This window comes from Taudactylus pleione, unplaced genomic scaffold (assembly GCF_031769625.1).
Source record: "Taudactylus pleione unplaced genomic scaffold, aTauple2 ptg000282l, whole genome shotgun sequence".
Taxonomy (NCBI): Eukaryota; Metazoa; Chordata; class Amphibia; order Anura; family Myobatrachidae; genus Taudactylus; species Taudactylus pleione.
The window spans coordinates 13,433,039-13,454,376 of record NW_028284684.1 but is presented as its reverse complement, the minus strand read 5'-3'; the positions used below and the strand labels follow the sequence as shown (position 1 = coordinate 13,454,376).

Here is a 21,338-nt window from a genome sequence, read left to right as displayed (position 1 = left end):
CGTCTTGTAGCTAGATCCATATCGATGGAGCAGCCATCGCTGGACGGATCTTGCGCATGCACACGCCGGAGGCAGCGCATGGGTAGTGGGGGACCGTCGAACCACTTACGAGTGTTGTGCGCTTGCGAGTGTGTCTGAATCATGCCCATAGTCCTTAGGAAAATTTTTGGGTGCTTGCCAAAGACATGTAAATGAAGTGCTTGTTAAAAAATAAAATCCATTCTACTAACCATTGCAAAATGGAATTTGGGTCTTGAGGACACACCTCATGGAGTTGGGCTTAGACAGCACAAGAAAATTGCTTGAGAAGTTACTTGACCTATACTGTTCTTGAGAATGGGGCCCAACAATGTGGTCTTTCAATGCTAGAATTGTCAAAATAATTCTGAATGTTGTAGTTTGATGTCCTAGAAAATGTGTGCAATTTTCATTCCAAAAAGTGGCATACACCAATATGCCAACCTCCTTGCCTATATTTTATTTCTACATATAAAAATGTAAGTATGTATAAACCTTCCCAAAATACCAAACCATTCTGATTTATTCCATAGCCACCTAACGCCAACAAATGGTAATAGAAGTATATCATTACAGTTTGTACATTTTGTTTTCTCTATCTGCTATTCCATTTGTATGGATCTATGAGGGTTTCCTTTAAGTACACATCTCAATATATTATAGTTTGGGTTGTTATTTATGCATGCCATAACATTTGTATTATTATTTTTCCACTGTGTCTGAAATGGAATATTGGAGAAATAAAAGTTATAGCCTCCCCGTCGGGGAATTGAACCCCAGTCTCCCGCGTGACAGGCGGGGATACTCACCACTATACTAATGAGGATCGGCTGTGTGCTGTGATTTCTGGTCCAGTCCAGAAAAGTGATGTTCAACTAAGAGTTGTTATAATTTCCTTGGGTAATGAAAATGATTGAAATCATTTATACATCAATTTGTTAGTGTACTCTTTCACCATATATCAGATCCATGTCGATTCTTCTGCATCATGAGCTAGGTCAAATGCTTATAGAAATTGCCCCAGCTATCATTTTCTTACTCTACCCATGTCCGATAATCCCTGGACTGAGATGTTCTAGGATTTTACTGTTGATTTGCCAGTGTTTATAGGTATTTCTATGAATTGATTTATGGTTGACAATTTCTGATGCTTGATTGTATATTTAGTAATTCAAGATCCTTTAAAAAGCTCAAATGAATTTAGCAAAACCCATTACCCCTTATCAACTTTTTTCTAATTAGAATTTGCTTAGAAATCCTTGAATGGCTAAAAGACTATTATGCTAGAGACCAATGGTAGCTCTGCATGAGGAATATTAAACTCCAAATCTCTTCTGCTAAATTATGCCCAAATTATGTGAATGCTATAAAAATTGATAATTTACTCTATTATTCAGCTACTGTTTCCAACTTAATTAAAAAAAATATATATATGTATATATTCACTCTTCTTTTAAGGCACCAATAAATATCTATGCATTTTCTGGATATTCTATACCATACAATTTTAATACATGGGAATCCTGAATATAAAGTCCAATAAATGCTGGATTTGCCATGTTGTACATGTTCTAAGCAATATCTTTTAGATTATAGCTGATATAGGGCCTGATTCAGAGCCGCTTGCTGCTAGTGAGTGCTTGCTCAGAACAAGGGCGGTTTTTTATGTTTTGTATTTGCTTTTTCTTTCATCAGGCCGCTCGCTAAGCTGTGGGTGACCTCCCACAGCTTTTGCGAGTGGCCAGGAGCCCATCGCGATTATCGTGACCATCAGGCTTGCGAGGAGACCCTGTGGAAGGGTCTGAGCTCTCACAAGCCCGAGTAAACTTCCTGCTCTAATAGAACAGGAAGTCCACTACTGACATCACTAGTGATGTCAGTAGGGCCACCCACAAACACCAGGCATTCCTAAGGGAATGCCTGCATTTGTGCAGCCACCCCCCCCTCCCCGCATACAAAACGCGGTGAGTTATCAATCAACATTGACAGCCGCTCCGTCTTGTAGCTAGACCCATATCGATGGAGCAGCCATCGCTGGACGGATCTTGCGCATGCACACGCCGGAGGCGGCGCATGGGTAGTGGGGGACCGTCGAACCACTTACGAGTGTTGTGCGCTTGCGAGTGTGTCTGAATCATGCCCATAGTCCTTAGGAAAATTTTTGGGTGCTTGCCAAAGACATGTAAATGAAGTGCTTGTTAAAAAATAAAATCCATTCTACTAACCATTGCAAAATGGAATTTGGGTCTTGAGGACCCACCTCATGGAGTTGGGCTTAGACAGCACAAGAAAATTGCTTGAGAAGTTACTTGACCTATACTGTTCTTGAGAATGGGGCCCAACAATGTGGTCTTTCAATGCTAGAAATGTCAAAATAATTCTGAATGTTGTAGTTTGATGTCCTAGAAAATGTGTGCAGTTTTCATTCCAAAAAGTGGCATACACCAATATGCCAACCTCCTTGACTATATTTTATTTCTACATATAAAAATGTAAGTATGTATAAACCTTCCCAAAATACCAAACCATTCTGATTTATTCCATAGCCACCTAACGCCAACAAATGGTAATAGAAGTATATCATTACAGTTGGTACATTTTGTTTTCTCTATCTGCTATTCCATTTGTATGGATCTATGAGGGTTTCCTTTAAGTACACATCTCAATATATTATAGTTTGGGTTGTTATTTATGCATGCCATAACATTTGTATTATTATTTTTCCACTGTGTCTGAAATGGAATATTGGAGAAATAAAAGTTATAGCCTCCCCGTCGGGGAATTGAACCCCGGTCTCCCGCGTGACAGGCGGGGATACTCACCACTATACTAACGAGGATTGGCTGTGTGCTGTGATTTCTGGTCCAGTCCAGAAAAGTGATGTTCAACTAAGAGTTGTTATAATTTCCTTGGGTAATGAAAATGATTGAAATCATTTATACATCAATTTGTTAGTGTACTCTTTCACCATATATCAGATCCATGTCGATTCTTCTGCATCATGAGCTAGGTCAAATGCTTATAGAAATTGCCCCAGCTATCATTTTCTTACTCTACCCATGTCCGATAATCCCTGGACTGAGATGTTCTAGGATTTTACTGTTGATTTGCTAGTGTTTATAGGTATTTCTATGAATTGATTTATGGTTGACAATTTCTGATGCTTGATTGTATATTTAGTAATTCAAGATCCTTTAAAAAGCTCAAATGAATTTAGCAAAACCCATTACCCCTTATCAACTTTTTTCTAATTAGAATTTGCTTAGAAATCCTTGAATGGCTAAAAGACTATTATGCTAGAGACCAATGGTAGCTCTGCATGAGGAATATTAAACTCCAAATCTCTTCTGCTAAATTATGCCCAAATTATGTGAATGCTATAAAAATTGATAATTGACTCTATTATTCAGCTACTGTTTCCAACTTAATTAAAAAAAATATATATATGTATATATTCACTCTTCTTTTAAGGCACCAATAAATATCTATGCATTTTCTGGATATTCTATACCATACAATTTTAATACATGGGAATCCTGAATATAAAGTCCAATAAATGCTGGATTTGCCATGTTGTACATGTTCTAAGCAATATCTTTTAGATTATAGCTGATATAGGGCCTGATTCAGAGCCGCTTGCTGCTAGTGAGTGCTTGCTCAGAACAAGGGCGGTTTTTTATGTTTTGTATTTGTTTTTTTCTTTCATCACGCCGCTCGCTAAGCTGTGGGTGACCTCCCACAGCTTTTGCGAGTGGCCTGGAGCCCATCGCGATTATCGTGACCATCAGGCTTGCGAGGAGACCCTGTGGAAGGGTCTGAGCTCTCACAAGCCCGAGTAAACTTCCTGCTCTAATAGAACAGGAAGTCCACTACTGACATCACTAGTGATGTCAGTAGGGCCACCCACAAACACCAGGCGTTCCTAAGGGAATGCCTGCATTTGTGCAGCCACCCCCCCCTCCCCGCATACAAAACGCGGTGTGTTATCAATCAACATTGACAGCCGCTCCGTCTTGTAGCTAGACCCATATCGATGGAGCAGCCGTCGCTGGACGGATCTTGCGCATGCACACGCCGGAGGCGGCGCATGGGTAGTGGGGGACCGTCGAACCACTTACGAGTGTTGTCCGCTTGCGAGTGTGTCTGAATCATGCCCATAGTCCTTAGGAAAATTTTTGGGTGCTTGCCAAAGACATGTAAATGAAGTGCTTGTTAAAAAATAAAATCCATTCTACTAACCATTGCAAAATGGAATTTGGGTCTTGAGGACCCACCTCATGGAGTTGGGCTTAGACAGCACAAGAAAATTGCTTGAGAAGTTACTTGACCTATACTGTTCTTGAGAATGGGGCCCAACAATGTGGTCTTTCAATGCTAGAAATGTCAAAATAATTCTGAATGTTGTAGTTTGATGTCCTAGAAAATGTGTGCAGTTTTCATTCCAAAAAGTGGCATACACCAATATGCCAACCTCCTTGCCTATATTTTATTTCTACATATAAAAATGTAAGTATGTATAAACCTTCCCAAAATACCAAACCATTCTGATTTATTCCATAGCCACCTAACGCCAACAAATGGTAATAGAAGTATATCATTACAGTTGGTACATTTTGTTTTCTCTATCTGCTATTCCATTTGTATGGATCTATGAGGGTTTCCTTTAAGTACACATCTCAATATATTATAGTTTGGGTTGTTATTTATGCATGCCATAACATTTGTATTATTATTTTTCCACTGTGTCTGAAATGGAATATTGGAGAAATAAAAGTTATAGCCTCCCCGTCGGGGAATTGAACCCCGGTCTCCCGCGTGACAGGCGGGGATACTCACCACTATACTAACGAGGATCAGCTGTGTGCTGTGATTTCTGGTCCAGTCCAGAAAAGTGATGTTCAACTAAGAGTTGTTATAATTTCCTTGGGTAATGAAAATGATTGAAAGAATTTATACATCAATTTGTTAGTGTACTCTTTCACCATATATCAGATCCATGTCGATTCTTCTGCATCATGAGCTAGGTCAAATGCTTATAGAAATTGCCCCAGCTATCATTTTCTTACTCTACCTATGTCCGATAATCCCTGGACTGAGATGTTCTAGGATTTTACTGTTGATTTGCCAGTGTTTATAGGTATTTCTATGAATTGATTTATGGTTGACCATTTCTGATGCTTGATTGTATATTTAGTAATTCAAGATCCTTTAAAAAGCTCAAATGAATTTAGCAAAACCCATTACCCCTTATCAACTTTTTTCTAATTAGAATTTGCTTAGAAATCCTTGAATGGCTAAAAGACTATTATGCTAGAGACCAATGGTAGCTCTGCATGAGGAATATTAAACTCCAAATCTCTTCTGCTAAATTATGCCCAAATTATGTGAATGCTATAAAAATTGATAATTTATTCTATTATTCATCTACTGTTTCCAACTTAATTAAAAAAAAAATATATATGTATATATTCACTCTTCTTTTAAGGCACCAATAAATATCTATGCATTTTCTGGATATTCTATACCATAGAATTTTAATACATGGGAATCCTGAATATAAAGTCCAATAAATGCTGGATTTGCCATGTTGTACAGGTTCTAAGCAATATCTTTTAGATTATAGCTGATATAGGGCCTGATTCAGAGCCGCTTGCTGCTAGTGAGTGCTTGCTCAGAACAAGGGCGGTTTTTTATGTTTTGTATTTGTTTTTTTCTTTCATCAGGTCGCTCGCTAAGCTGTGGGTGACCTCCCACAGCTTTTGCGAGTGGCCTGGAGCCCATCACGATTATCGTAACCATCAGGCTTGCGAGGAGACCCTGTGGAAGGGTCTGAGCTCTCACAAGCCCGAGTAAACTTCCTGCTCTAATAGAACAGGAAGTCCACTACTGACATCACTAGTGATGTCAGTAGGGCCACCCACAAACACCAGGCGTTCCTAAGGGAATGCCTGCATTTGTGCAGCCACCCCCCCCCTCCCCGCATACAAAACGCGGTGAGTTATCAATCAACATTGACAGTCACTCCGTCTTGTAGCTAGACCCATATCGATGGAGCAGCCGTCGCTGGACGGATCTTGCGCATGCACACGCCGGAGGCGGCGCATGGGTAGTGGGGGACCGTCGAACCACTTACGAGTGTTGTGCGCTTGCGAGTGTGTCTGAATCATGCCCATAGTCCTTAGGAAAATTTTTGGGTGCTTGCCAAAGACATGTAAATGAAGTGCTTGTTAAAAAATAAAATCCATTCTACTAACCATTGCAAAATGGAATTTGGGTCTTGAGGACCCACCTCATGGAGTTGGGCTTAGACAGCACAAGAAAATTGCTTGAGAAGTTACTTGACCTATACTGTTCTTGAGAATGGGGCCCAACAATGTGGTCTTTCAATGCTAGAAATGTCAAAATAATTCTGAATGTTGTAGTTTGATGTCCTAGAAAATGTGTGCAGTTTTCATTCCAAAAAGTGGCATACACCAATATGCCAACCTCCTTGCCTATATTTTATTTCTACATATAAAAATGTAAGTATGTATAAACCTTCCCAAAATACCAAACCATTCTGATTTATTCCATAGCCACCTAACGCCAACAAATGGTAATAGAAGTATATCATTACAGTTGGTACATTTTGTTTTCTCTATCTGCTATTCCATTTGTATGGATCTATGAGGGTTTCCTTTAAGTACACATCTCAATATATTATAGTTTGGGTTGTTATTTATGCATGCCATAACATTTGTATTATTATTTTTCCACTGTGTCTGAAATGGAATATTGGAGAAATAAAAGTTATAGCCTCCCCGTCGGGGAATTGAACCCCGGTCTCCCGCGTGACAGGCGGGGATACCACTATACTAACGAGGATCGGCTGTGTGCTGTGATTTCTGGTCCAGTCCAGAAAAGTGATGTTCAACTAAGAGTTGTTATAATTTCCTTGGGTAATGAAAATGATTGAAATCATTTATACATCAATTTGTTAGTGTACTCTTTCACCATATATCAGATCCATGTCGATTCTTCTGCATCATGAGCTAGGTCAAATGCTTATAGAAATTGCCCCAGCTATCATTTTCTTACTCTACCCATGTCCGATAATCCCTGGACTGAGATGTTCTAGGATTTTACTGTTGATTTGCCAGTGTTTATAGGTATTTCTATGAATTGATTTATGGTTGACCATTTCTGATGCTTGATTGTATATTTAGTAATTCAAGATCCTTTAAAAAGCTCAAATGAATTTAGCAAAACCCATTACCCCTTATCAACTTTTTTCTAATTAGAATTTGCTTAGAAATCCTAGAATGGCTAAAAGACTATTATGCTAGAGACCAATGGTAGCTCTGCATGAGGAATATTAAACTCCAAATCTCTTCTGCTAAATTATGCCCAAATTATGTGAATGCTATAAAAATTGATAATTTATTCTATTATTCAGCTACTGTTTCCAACTTAATTAAAAAAAATATATATATGTATATATTCACTCTTCTTTTAAGGCACCAATAAATATCTATGCATTTTCTGGATATTCTATACCATACAATTTTAATACATGGGAATCCTGAATATAAAGTCCAATAAATGCTGGATTTGCCATGTTGTACATGTTCTAAGCAATATCTTTTAGATTATAGCTGATATAGGGCCTGATTCAGAGCCGCTTGCTGCTAGTGAGTGCTTGCTCAGAACAAGGGCGGTTTTTTATGTTTTGTATTTGTTTTTTTCTTTCATCAGGCCGCTCGCTAAGCTGTGGGTGACCTCCCACAGCTTTTGCGAGTGGCCTGGAGCCCATCGCGATTATCGTGACCATCAGGCTTGCGAGGAGACCCTGTGGAAGGGTCTGAGCTCTCACAAGCCCGAGTAAACTTCCTGCTCTAATAGAACAGGAAGTCCACTACTGACATCACTAGTGATGTCAGTAGGGCCACCCACAAACACCAGGCGTTCCTAAGGGAATGCCTGCATTTGTGCAGCCACCCCCCCCTCCCCGCATACAAAACGCGGTGAGTTATCAATCAACATTGACAGCCGCTCCGTCTTGTTGCTAGACCCATATCGATGGAGCAGCCGTCGCTGGACGGATCTTGCGCATGCACATGCCGGAGGCGGCGCATGGGTAGTGGGGGACCGTCGAACCACTTACGAGTGTTGTGCGCTTGCGAGTGTGTCTGAATCATGCCCATAGTCCTTAGGAAAATTTTTGGGTGCTTGCCAAAGACATGTAAATGAAGTGCTTGTTAAAAAATAAAATCCATTCTACTAACCATTGCAAAATGGAATTTGGGTCTTGAGGACCCACCTCATGGAGTTGGGCTTAGACAGCACAAGAAAATAGCTTGAGAAGTTACTTGACCTATACTGTTCTTGAGAATGGGGCCCAACAATGTGGTCTTTCAATGCTAGAAATGTCAAAATAATTCTGAATGTTGTAGTTTGATGTCCTAGAAAATGTGTGCAGTTTTCATTCCAAAAAGTGGCATACACCAATATGCCAACCTCCTTGCCTATATTTTATTTCTACATATAAAAATGTAAGTATGTATAAACCTTCCCAAAATACCAAACCATTCTGATTTATTCCATAGCCACCTAACGCCAACAAATGGTAATAGAAGTATATCATTACAGTTGGTACATTTTGTTTTCTCTATCTGCTATTCCATTTGTATGGATCTATGAGGGTTTCCTTTAAGTACACATCTCAATATATTATAGTTTGGGTTGTTATTTATGCATGCCATAACATTTGTATTATTATTTTTCCACTGTGTCTGAAATGGAATATTGGAGAAATAAAAGTTATAGCCTCCCCATCGGGGAATTGAACCCCGGTCTCCCGCGTGACAGATGGGGATACTCACCACTATACTAACGAGGATTGGCTGTGTGCTGTGATTTCTGGTCCAGTCCAGAAAAGTGATGTTCAACTAAGAGTTGTTATAATTTCCTTGGGTAATGAAAATTATTGAAATCATTTATACATCAATTTGTTAGTGTACTCTTTCACCATATATCAGATCCATGTCGATTCTTCTGCATCATGAGCTAGGTCAAATGCTTATAGAAATTGCCCCAGCTATCATTTTCTTACTCTACCCATGTCCGATAATCCCTGGACTGAGATGTTCTAGGATTTTACTGTTGATTTGCCAGTGTTTATAGGTATTTCTATGAATTGATTTATGGTTGACCATTTCTGATGCTTGATTGTATATTTAGTAATTCAAGATCCTTTAAAAAGCTCAAATGAATTTAGCAAAACCCATTACCCCTTATCAACTTTTTTCTAATTAGAATTTGCTTAGAAATCCTTGAATGGCTAAAAGACTATTATGCTAGAGACCAATGGTAGCTCTGCATGAGGAATATTAAACTCCAAATCTCTTCTGCTAAATTATGCCCAAATTATGTGAATGCTATAAAAATTGATAATTTATTCTATTATTCAGCTACTGTTTCCAACTTAATTAAAAAAAATATATATATGTATATATTCACTCTTCTTTTAAGGCACCAATAAATATCTATGCATTTTCTGGATATTCTATACCATACAATTTTAATACATGGGAATCCTGAATATAAAGTCCAATAAATGCTGGATTTGCCATGTTGTACATGTTCTAAGCAATATCTTTTAGATTATAGCTGATATAGGGCCTGATTCAGAGCCGCTTGCTGCTAGTGAGTGCTTGCTCAGAACAAGGGCGGTTTTTTATGTTTTGTATTTGTTTTTTGATTTCATCAGGCCGCTCGCTAAGCTGTGGGTGACCTCCCACAGCTTTTGCGAGTGGCCTGGAGCCCATCGCGATTATCGTGACCATCAGGCTTGCGAGGAGACCCTGTGGAAGGGTCTGAGCTCTCACAAGCCCGAGTAAACTTCCTGCTCTAATAGAACAGGAAGTCCACTACTGACATCACTAGTGATGTCAGTAGGGCCACCCACAAACACCAGGCGTTCCTAAGGGAATGCCTGCATTTGTGCAGCCACCCCCCCCTCCCCGCATACAAAACGCGGTGAGTTATCAATCAACATTGACAGCCGCTCCGTCTTGTAGCTAGACCCATATCGATGGAGCAGCCGTCGCTGGACGGATCTTGCGCATGCACACGCCGGAGGCGGCGCATGGGTAGTGGGGGACCGTCGAACCACTTACGAGTGTTGTGCGCTTGCGAGTGTGTCTGAATCATGCCCATAGTCCTTAGGAAAAATTTTGGGTGCTTGCCAAAGACATGTAAATGAAGTGCTTGTTAAAAAATAAAATCCATTCTACTAACCATTGCAAAATGGAATTTGGGTCTTGAGGACCCACCTCATGGAGTTGGGCTTAGACAGCACAAGAAAATTGCTTGAGAAGTTACTTGACCTATACTGTTCTTGAGAATGGGGCCCAACAATGTGGTCTTTCAATGCTAGAAATGTCAAAATAATTCTGAATGTTGTAGTTTGATGTCCTAGAAAATGTGTGCAGTTTTCATTCCAAAAAGTGGCATACACCAATATGCCAACCTCCTTGCCTATATTTTATTTCTACATATAAAAATGTAAGTATGTATAAACCTTCCCAAAATACCAAACCATTCTGATTTATTCCATAGCCACCTAACGCCAACAAATGGTAATAGAAGTATATCATTACAGTTGGTACATTTTGTTTTCTCTATCTGCTATTCCATTTGTATGGATCTATGAGGGTTTCCTTTAAGTACACATCTCAATATATTATAGTTTGGGTTGTTATTTATGCATGCCATAACATTTGTATTATTATTTTTCCACTGTGTCTGAAATGGAATATTGGAGAAATAAAAGTTATAGCCTCCCCGTCGGGGAATTGAACCCCGGTCTCCCGCGTGACAGGCGGGGATACTCACCACTATACTAACGAGGATCGGCTGTGTGCTGTGATTTCTGGTCCAGTCCAGAAAAGTGATGTTCAACTAAGAGTTGTTATAATTTCCTTGGGTAATGAAAATGATTGAAATCATTTATACATCAATTTGTTAGTGTACTCTTTCACCATATATCAGATCCATGTCGATTCTTCTGCATCATGAGCTAGGTCAAATGCTTATAGAAATTGCCCCAGCTATCATTTTCTTACTCTACCCATGTCCGATAATCCCTGGACTGAGATGTTCTAGGATTTTACTGTTGATTTGCCAGTGTTTATAGGTATTTCTATGAATTGATTTATGGTTGACCATTTCTGATGCTTGATTGTATATTTAGTAATTCAAGATCCTTTAAAAAGCTCAAATGAATTTAGCAAAACCCATTACCCCTTATCAACTTTTTTCTAATTAGAATTTGCTTAGAAATCCTTGAATGGCTAAAAGACTATTATGCTAGAGACCAATGGTAGCTCTGCATGAGGAATATTAAACTCCAAATCTCTTCTGCTAAATTATGCCCAAATTATGTGAATGCTATAAAAATTGATAATTTATTCTATTATTCAGCTACTGTTTCCAACTTAATTAAAAAAAAAATATATATGTATATATTCACTCTTCTTTTAAGGCACCAATAAATATCTATGCATTTTCTGGATATTCTATACCATACAATTTTAATACATGGGAATCCTGAATATAAAGTCCAATAAATGCTGGATTTGCCATGTTGTACATGTTCTAAGCAATATCTTTTAGATTATAGCTGATATAGGGCCTGATTCAGAGCCGCTTGCTGCTAGTGAGTGCTTGCTCAGAACAAGGGCGGTTTTTTATGTTTTGTATTTGTTTTTTTCTTTCATCAGGCCGCTCGCTAAGCTGTGGGTGACCTCCCACAGCTTTTGCGAGTGGCCTGGAGCCCATCGCGATTATCGTGACCATCAGGCTTGCGAGGAGACCCTGTGGAAGGGTCTGAGCTCTCACAAGCCTGAGTAAACTTCCTGCTCTAATAGAACAGGAAGTCCACCTACTGACATCACTAGTGATGTCAGTAGGGGCCACCCACAAACACCAGGCGTTCCTAAGGGAATGCCTGCATTTGTGCAGCCACCCCCCCCTCCCCGCATACAAAACGCGGTGAGTTATCAATCAACATTGACAGCCGCTCCGTCTTGTAGCTAGACCCATATCGATGGAGCAGCCGTCGCTGGACGGATCTTGCGCATGCACACGCCGGAGGCGGCGCATGGGTAGTGGGGGACCGTCGAACCACTTACGAGTGTTGTGCGCTTGCGAGTGTGTCTGAATCATGCCCATAGTCCTTAGGAAAATGTTTGGGTGCTTGCCAAAGACATGTAAATGAAGTGCTTGTTAAAAAATAAAATCCATTCTACTAACCATTGCAAAATGGAATTTGGGTCTTGAGGACCCACCTCATGGAGTTGGGCTTAGACAGCACAAGAAAATTGCTTGAGAAGTTACTTGACCTATACTGTTCTTGAGAATGGGGCCCAACAATGTGGTCTTTCAATGCTAGAAATGTCAAAATAATTCTGAATGTTGTAGTTTGATGTCCTAGAAAATGTGTGCAGTTTTCATTCCAAAAAGTGGCATACACCAATATGCCAACCTCCTTGCCTATATTTTATTTCTACATATAAAAATGTAAGTATGTATAAACCTTCCCAAAATACCAAACCATTCTGATTTATTCCATAGCCACCTAACGCCAACAAATGGTAATAGAAGTATATCATTACAGTTGGTACATTTTGTTTTCTCTATCTGCTATTCCATTTGTATGGATCTATGAGGGTTTCCTTTAAGTACACATCTCAATATATTATAGTTTGGGTTGTTATTTATGCATGCCATAACATTTGTATTATTATTTTTCCACTGTGTCTGAAATGGAATATTGGAGAAATAAAAGTTATAGCCTCCCTGTCAGGGAATTGAACCCCGGTCTCCCGCGTGACAGGCGGGGATACTCACCACTATACTAACGAGGATTGGCTGTGTGCTGTGATTTCTGGTCCAGTCCAGAAAAGTGATGTTCAACTAAGAGTTGTTATAATTTCCTTGGGTAATGAAAATGATTGAAATCATTTATACATCAATTTGTTAGTGTACTCTTTCACCATATATCAGATCCATGTCGATTCTTCTGCATCATGAGCTAGGTCAAATGCTTATAGAAATTGCCCCAGCTATCATTTTCTTACTCTACCCATGTCCGATAATCCCTGGACTGAGATGTTCTAGGATTTTACTGTTGATTTGCCAGTGTTTATAGGTATTTCTATGAATTGATTTATGGTTGACCATTTCTGATGCTTGATTGTATATTTAGTAATTCAAGATCCTTTAAAAAGCTCAAATGAATTTAGCAAAACCCATTACCCCTTATCAACTTTTTTCTAATTAGAATTTGCTTAGAAATCCTTGAATGGCTACAAGACTATTATGCTAGAGACCAATGGTAGCTCTGCATGAGGAATATTAAACTCCAAATCTCTTCTGCTAAATTATGCCCAAATTATGTGAATGCTATAAAAATTGATAATTTATTCTATTATTCAGCTACTGTTTCCAACTTAATTAAAATATATATATATATGTATATATTCACTCTTCTTTTAAGGCACCAATAAATATCTATGCATTTTCTGGATATTCTATACCATACAATTTTAATACATGGGAATCCTGAATATAAAGTCCAATAAATGCTGGATTTGCCATGTTGTACATGTTCTAAGCAATATCTTTTAGATTATAGCTGATATAGGGCCTGATTCAGAGCCGCTTGCTGCTAGTGAGTGCTTGCTCAGAACAAGGGCGGTTTTTTATGTTTTGTATTTGTTTTTTTCTTTCATCAGGCCGCTCGCTAAGCTGTGGGTGACCTCCCACAGCTTTTGCGAGTGGCCTGGAGCCCATCGCGATTATCGTGACCATCAGGCTTGCGAGGAGACCCTGTGGAAGGGTCTGAGCTCTCACAAGCCGGAGTAAACTTCCTGCTCTAATAGAACAGGAAGTCCACTACTGACATCACTAGTGATGTCAGTAGGGCCACCCACAAACACCAGGCGTTCCTAAGGGAATGCCTGCATTTGTGCAGCCACCCCCCCCCTCCCCGCATACAAAACGCGGTGAGTTATCAATCAACATTGACAGCCGCTCCGTCTTGTAGCTAGACCCATATCGATGGAGCAGCCGTCGCTGGACGGATCTTGCGCATGCACACGCCGGAGGCGGCGCATGGGTAGTGGGGGACCGTCGAACCACTTACGAGTGTTGTGCGCTTGCGAGTGTGTCTGAATCACGCCCATAGTCCTTAGGAAAATTTTTGGGTGCTTGCCAAAGACATGTAAATGAAGTGCTTGTTAAAAAATAAAATCCATTCTACTAACCATTGCAAAATGGAATTTGGGTCTTGAGGACCCACCTCATGGAGTTGGGCTTAGACAGCACAAGAAAATTGCTTGAGAAGTTACTTGACCTATACTGTTCTTGAGAATGGGGCCCAACAATGTGGTCTTTCAATGCTAGAAATGTCAAAATAATTCTGAATGTTGTAGTTTGATGTCCTAGAAAATGTGTGCAGTTTTCATTCCAAAAAGTGGCATACACCAATATGCCAACCTCCTTGCCTATATTTTATTTCTACATATAAAAATGTAAGTATGTATAAACCTTCCCAAAATACCAAACCATTCTGATTTATTCCATAGCCACCTAACGCCAACAAATGGTAATATAAGTATATCATTACAGTTGGTACATTTTGTTTTCTCTATCTGCTATTCCATTTGTATGGATCTATGAGGGTTTCCTTTAAGTACACATCTCAATATATTATAGTTTGGGTTGTTATTTATGCATGCCATAACATTTGTATTATTATTTTTCCACTGTGTCTGAAATGGAATATTGGAGAAATAAAAGTTATAGCCTCCCCGTCGGGGAATTGAACCCCGGTCTCCCGCGTGACAGGCGGGGATACTCACCACTATACTAACGAGGATCAGCTGTGTGCTGTGATTTCTGGTCCAGTCCAGAAAAGTGATGTTCAACTAAGAGTTGTTATAATTTCCTTGGGTAATGAAAATGATTGAAATCATTTATACATCAATTTGTTAGTGTACTCTTTCACCATATATCAGATCCATGTCGATTTTTCTGCATCATGAGCTAGGTCAAATGCTTATAGAAATTGCCCCAGCTATCATTTTCTTACTCTACCCATGTCCGATAATCCCTGGACTGAGATGTTCTAGGATTTTACTGTTGATTTGCAAGTGTTTATAGGTATTTCTATGAATTGATTTATGGTTGACCATTTCTGATGCTTGATTGTATATTTAGTAATTCAAGATCCTTTAAAAAGCTCAAATGAATTTAGCAAAACCCATTACCCCTTATCAACTTTTTTCTAATTAGAATTTGCTTAGAAATCCTTGAATGGCTACAAGACTATTATGCTAGAGACCAATGGTAGCTCTGCATGAGGAATATTAAACTCCAAATCTCTTCTGCTAAATTATGCCCAAATTATGTGAATGCTATAAAAATTGATAATTTATTCTATTATTCAGCTACTGTTTCCAACTTAATTAAAATATATATATATATGTATATATTCACTCTTCTTTTAAGGCACCAATAAATATCTATGCATTTTCTGGATATTCTATACCATACAATTTTAATACATGGGAATCCTGAATATAAAGTCCAATAAATGCTGGATTTGCCATGTTGTACATGTTCTAAGCAATATCTTTTAGATTATAGCTGATATAGGGCCTGATTCAGAGCCGCTTGCTGCTAGTGAGTGCTTGCTCAGAACAAGGGCGGTTTTTTATGTTTTGTATTTGTTTTTTTCTTTCATCAGGCCGCTCGCTAAGCTGTGGGTGACCTCCCACAGCTTTTGCGAGTGGCCTGGAGCCCATCGCGATTATCGTGACCATCAGGCTTGCGAGGAGACCCTGTGGAAGGGTCTGAGCTCTCACAAGCCGGAGTAAACTTCCTGCTCTAATAGAACAGGAAGTCCACTACTGACATCACTAGTGATGTCAGTAGGGCCACCCACAAACACCAGGCGTTCCTAAGGGAATGCCTGCATTTGTGCAGCCACCCCCCCCTCCCCGCATACAAAACGCGGTGAGTTATCAATCAACATTGACAGCCGCTCCGTCTTGTAGCTAGACCCATATCGATGGAGCAGCCGTCGCTGGACGGATCTTGCGCATGCACACGCCGGAGGCGGCGCATGGGTAGTGGGGGACCGTCGAACCACTTACGAGTGTTGTGCGCTTGCGAGTGTGTCTGAATCACGCCCATAGTCCTTAGTAAAATTTTTGGGTGCTTGCCAAAGACATGTAAATGAAGTGCTTGTTAAAAAATAAAATCCATTCTACTAACCATTGCAAAATGGAATTTGGGTCTTGAGGACCCACCTCATGGAGTTGGGCTTAGACAGCACAAGAAAATTGCTTGAGAAGTTACTTGACCTATACTGTTCTTGAGAATGGGGCCCAACAATGTGGTCTTTCAATGCTAGAAATGTCAAAATAATTCTGAATGTTGTAGTTTGATGTCCTAGAAAATGTGTGCAGTTTTCATTCCAAAAAGTGGCATACACCAATATGCCAACCTCCTTGCCTATATTTTATTTCTACATATAAAAATGTAAGTATGTATAAACCTTCCCAAAATACCAAACCATTCTGATTTATTCCATAGCCACCTAACGCCAACAAATGGTAATAGAAGTATATCATTACAGTTGGTACATTTTGTTTTCTCTATCTGCTATTCCATTTGTATGGATCTATGAGGGTTTCCTTTAAGTACACATCTCAATATATTATAGTTTGGGTTGTTATTTATGCATGCCATAACATTTGTATTATTATTTTTCCACTGTGTCTGAAATGGAATATTGGAGAAATAAAAGTTATAGCCTCCCCGTCGGGGAATTGAACCCCGGTCTCCCGCGTGACAGGCGGGGATACTCACCACTATACTAACGAGGATCAGCTGTGTGCTGTGATTTCTGGTCCAGTCCAGAAAAGTGATGTTCAACTAAGAGTTGTTATAATTTCCTTGGGTAATGAAAATGATTGAAATCATTTATACATCAATTTGTTAGTGTACTCTTTCACCATATATCAGATCCATGTCGATTCTTCTGCATCATGAGCTAGGTCAAATGCTTATAGAAATTGCCCCAGCTATCATTTTCTTACTCTACCCATGTCCGATAATCCCTGGACTGAGATGTTCTAGGATTTTACTGTTGATTTGCCAGTGTTTATAGGTATTTCTATGAATTGATTTATGGTTGACCATTTCTGATGCTTGATTGTATATTTAGTAATTCAAGATCCTTTAAAAAGCTCAAATGAATTTAGCAAAACCCATTACCCCTTATCAACTTTTTTCTAATTAGAATTTGCTTAGAAATCCTTGAATGGCTAAAAGACTATTATGCTAGAGACCAATGGTAGCTCTGCATGAGGAATATTAAACTCCAAATCTCTTCTGCTAAATTATGCCCAAATTATGTGAATGCTATAAAAATTGATAATTTATTCTATTATTCATCTACTGTTTCCAACTTAATTAAAAAAAAAAAATATATGTATATATTCACTCTTCTTTTAAGGCACCAATAAATATCTATGCATTTTCTGGATATTCTATACCATACAATTTTAATACATGGGAATCCTGAATATAAAGTCCAATAAATGCTGGATTTGCCATGTTGTACAGGTTCTAAGCAATATCTTTTAGATTATAGCTGATATAGGGCCTGATTCAGAGCCGCTTGCTGCTAGTGAGTGCTTGCTCAGAACAAGGGCGGTTTTTTATGTTTTGTATTTGTTTTTTTCTTTCATCAGGCCGCTCGCTAAGCTGTGGGTGACCTCCCACAGCTTTTGCGAGTGGCCTGGAGCCCATCGCGATTATCGTGACCATCAGGCTTGCGAGGAGACCCTGTGGAAGGGTCTGAGCTCTCACAAGCCCGAGTAAACTTCCTGCTCTAATAGAACAGGAAGTCCACTACTGACATCACTAGTGATGTCAGTAGGGCCACCCACAAACACCAGGCGTTCCTAAGGGAATGCCTGCATTTGTGCAGCCACCCCCCCCTCCCCGCATACAAAACGCGGTGAGTTATCAATCAACATTGACAGCCGCTCCGTCTTGTAGCTAGACCCATATCGATGGAGCAGCCGTCGCTGGACGGATCTTGCGCATGCACACGCCGGAGGCGGCGCATGGGTAGTGGGGGACCGTCGAACCACTTACGAGTGTTGTGCGCTTGCGAGTGTGTCTGAATCATGCCCATAGTCCTTAGGAAAAATTTTGGGTGCTTGCCAAAGACATGTAAATGAAGTGCTTGTTAAAAAATAAAATCCATTCTACTAACCATTGCAAAATGGAATTTGGGTCTTGAGGACCCACCTCATGGAGTTGGGCTTAGACAGCACAAGAAAATTGCTTGAGAAGTTACTTGACCTATACTGTTCTTGAGAATGGGGCCCAACAATGTGGTCTTTCAATGCTAGAAATGTCAAAATAATTCTGAATGTTGTAGTTTGATGTCCTAGAAAATGTGTGCAGTTTTCATTCCAAAAAGTGGCATACACCAATATGCCAACCTCCTTGCCTATATTTTATTTCTACATATAAAAATGTAAGTATGTATAAACCTTCCCAAAATACCAAACCATTCTGATTTATTCCATAGCCACCTAACGCCAACAAATGGTAATAGAAGTATATCATTACAGTTGGTACATTTTGTTTTCTCTATCTGCTATTCCATTTGTATGGATCTATGAGGGTTTCCTTTAAGTACACATCTCAATATATTATAGTTTGGGTTGTTATTTATGCATGCCATAACATTTGTATTATTATTTTTCCACTGTGTCTGAAATGGAATATTGGAGAAATAAAAGTTATAGCCTCCCCGTCGGGGAATTGAACCCCGGTCTCCCGCGTGACAGGCGGGGATACTCACCACTATACTAACGAGGATCGGCTGTGTGCTGTGATTTCTGGTCCAGTCCAGAAAAGTGATGTTCAACTAAGAGTTGTTATAATTTCCTTGGGTAATGAAAATGATTGAAATCATTTATACATCAATTTGTTAGTGTACTCTTTCACCATATATCAGATCCATGTCGATTCTTCTGCATCATGAGCTAGGTCAAATGCTTATAGAAATTGCCCCAGCTATCATTTTCTTACTCTACCCATGTCCGATAATCCCTGGACTGAGATGTTCTAGGATTTTACTGTTGATTTGCCAGTGTTTATAGGTATTTCTATGAATTGATTTATGGTTGACCATTTCTGATGCTTGATTGTATATTTAGTAATTCAAGATCCTTTAAAAAGCTCAAATGAATTTAGCAAAACCCATTACCCCTTATCAACTTTTTTCTAATTAGAATTTGCTTAGAAATCCTTGAATGGCTAAAAGACTATTATGCTAGAGACCAATGGTAGCTCTGCATGAGGAATATTAAACTCCAAATCTCTTCTGCTAAATTATGCCCAAATTATGTGAATGCTATAAAAATTGATAATTTATTCTATTATTCAGCTACTGTTTCCAACTTAATTAAAAAAAAAATATATATGTATATATTCACTCTTCTTTTAAGGCACCAATAAATATCTATGCATTTTCTGGATATTCTATACCATACAATTTTAATACATGGGAATCCTGAATATAAAGTCCAATAAATGCTGGATTTGCCATGTTGTACATGTTCTAAGCAATATCTTTTAGATTATAGCTGATATAGGGCCTGATTCAGAGCCGCTTGCTGCTAGTGAGTGCTTGCTCAGAACAAGGGCGGTTTTTTATGTTTTGTATTTGTTTTTTTCTTTCATCAGGCCGCTCGCTAAGCTGTGGGTGACCTCCCACAGCTTTTGCGAGTGGCCTGGAGCCCATCGCGATTATCGTGACCATCAGGCTTGCGAGGAGACCCTGTGGAAGGGTCTGAGCTCTCACAAGCCTGAGTAAACTTCCTGCTCTAATAGAACAGGAAGTCCACCTACTGACATCACTAGTGATGTCAGTAGGGGCCACCCACAAACACCAGGCGTTCCTAAGGGAATGCCTGCATTTGTGCAGCCACCCCCCCCTCCCCGCATACAAAACGCGGTGAGTTATCAATCAACATTGACAGCCGCTCCGTCTTGTAGCTAGACCCATATCGATGGAGCAGCCGTCGCTGGACGGATCTTGCGCATGCACACGCCGGAGGCGGCGCATGGGTAGTGGGGGACCGTCGAACCACTTACGAGTGTTGTGCGCTTGCGAGTGTGTCTGAATCATGCCCATAGTCCTTAGGAAAATGTTTGGGTGCTTGCCAAAGACATGTAAATGAAGTGCTTGTTAAAAAATAAAATCCATTCTACTAACCATTGCAAAATGGAATTTGGGTCTTGAGGACCCACCTCATGGAGTTGGGCTTAGACAGCACAAGAAAATTGCTTGAGAAGTTACTTGACCTATACTGTTCTTGAGAATGGGGCCCAACAATGTGGTCTTTCAATGCTAGAAATGTCAAAATAATTCTGAATGTTGTAGTTTGATGTCCTAGAAAATGTGTGCAGTTTTCATTCCAAAAAGTGGCATACACCAATATGCCAACCTCCTTGCCTATATTTTATTTCTACATATAAAAATGTAAGTATGTATAAACCTTCCCAAAATACCAAACCATTCTGATTTATTCCATAGCCACCTAACGCCAACAAATGGTAATAGAAGTATATCATTACAGTTGGTACATTTTGTTTTCTCTATCTGCTATTCCATTTGTATGGATCTATGAGGGTTTCCTTTAAGTACACATCTCAATATATTATAGTTTGGGTTGTTATTTATGCATGCCATAACATTTGTATTATTATTTTTCCACTGTGTCTGAAATGGAATATTGGAGAAATAAAAGTTATAGCCTCCCTGTCAGGGAATTGAACCCCGGTCTCCCGCGTGACAGGCGGGGATACTCACCACTATACTAACGAGGATTGGCTGTGTGCTGTGATTTCTGGTCCAGTCCAGAAAAGTGATGTTCAACTAAGAGTTGTTATAATTTCCTTGGGTAATGAAAATGATTGAAATCATTTATACATCAATTTGTTAGTGTACTCTTTCACCATATATCAGATCCATGTCGATTCTTCTGCATCATGAGCTAGGTCAAATGCTTATAGAAATTGCCCCAGCTATCATTTTCTTACTCTACCCATGTCCGATAATCCCTGGACTGAGATGTTCTAGGATTTTACTGTTGATTTGCCAGTGTTTATAGGTATTTCTATGAATTGATTTATGGTTGACCATTTCTGATGCTTGATTGTATATTTAGTAATTCAAGATC

At 39.4% G+C, this 21,338-nt stretch overlaps 6 non-coding genes across 6 annotated transcripts; all 6 read right to left on the bottom strand.

Moving 5' to 3' along the window:
• Positions 1 to 2,785: 2,785 nt before the first annotated feature.
• On the bottom strand, positions 2,786 to 2,857 carry TRNAD-GUC (transfer RNA aspartic acid (anticodon GUC)). The gene has a single exon. It is a non-coding gene; the product is annotated as a tRNA-Asp (tRNA).
• Positions 2,858 to 4,799: 1,942 nt separating this feature from the next.
• On the bottom strand, positions 4,800 to 4,871 carry TRNAD-GUC (transfer RNA aspartic acid (anticodon GUC)). The gene has a single exon. It is a non-coding gene; the product is annotated as a tRNA-Asp (tRNA).
• A 5,967-nt stretch (positions 4,872 to 10,838) lies between these two features.
• Positions 10,839 to 10,910, bottom strand: TRNAD-GUC (transfer RNA aspartic acid (anticodon GUC)). Its single transcript has one exon. It is a non-coding gene; the product is annotated as a tRNA-Asp (tRNA).
• A 3,959-nt stretch (positions 10,911 to 14,869) lies between these two features.
• TRNAD-GUC (transfer RNA aspartic acid (anticodon GUC)) lies at positions 14,870 to 14,941 on the bottom strand. The gene has a single exon. It is a non-coding gene; the product is annotated as a tRNA-Asp (tRNA).
• A 1,942-nt stretch (positions 14,942 to 16,883) lies between these two features.
• On the bottom strand, positions 16,884 to 16,955 carry TRNAD-GUC (transfer RNA aspartic acid (anticodon GUC)). Its single transcript has one exon. It is a non-coding gene; the product is annotated as a tRNA-Asp (tRNA).
• A 1,942-nt stretch (positions 16,956 to 18,897) lies between these two features.
• Positions 18,898 to 18,969, bottom strand: TRNAD-GUC (transfer RNA aspartic acid (anticodon GUC)). Its single transcript has one exon. It is a non-coding gene; the product is annotated as a tRNA-Asp (tRNA).
• Positions 18,970 to 21,338: the final 2,369 nt, after the last annotated feature.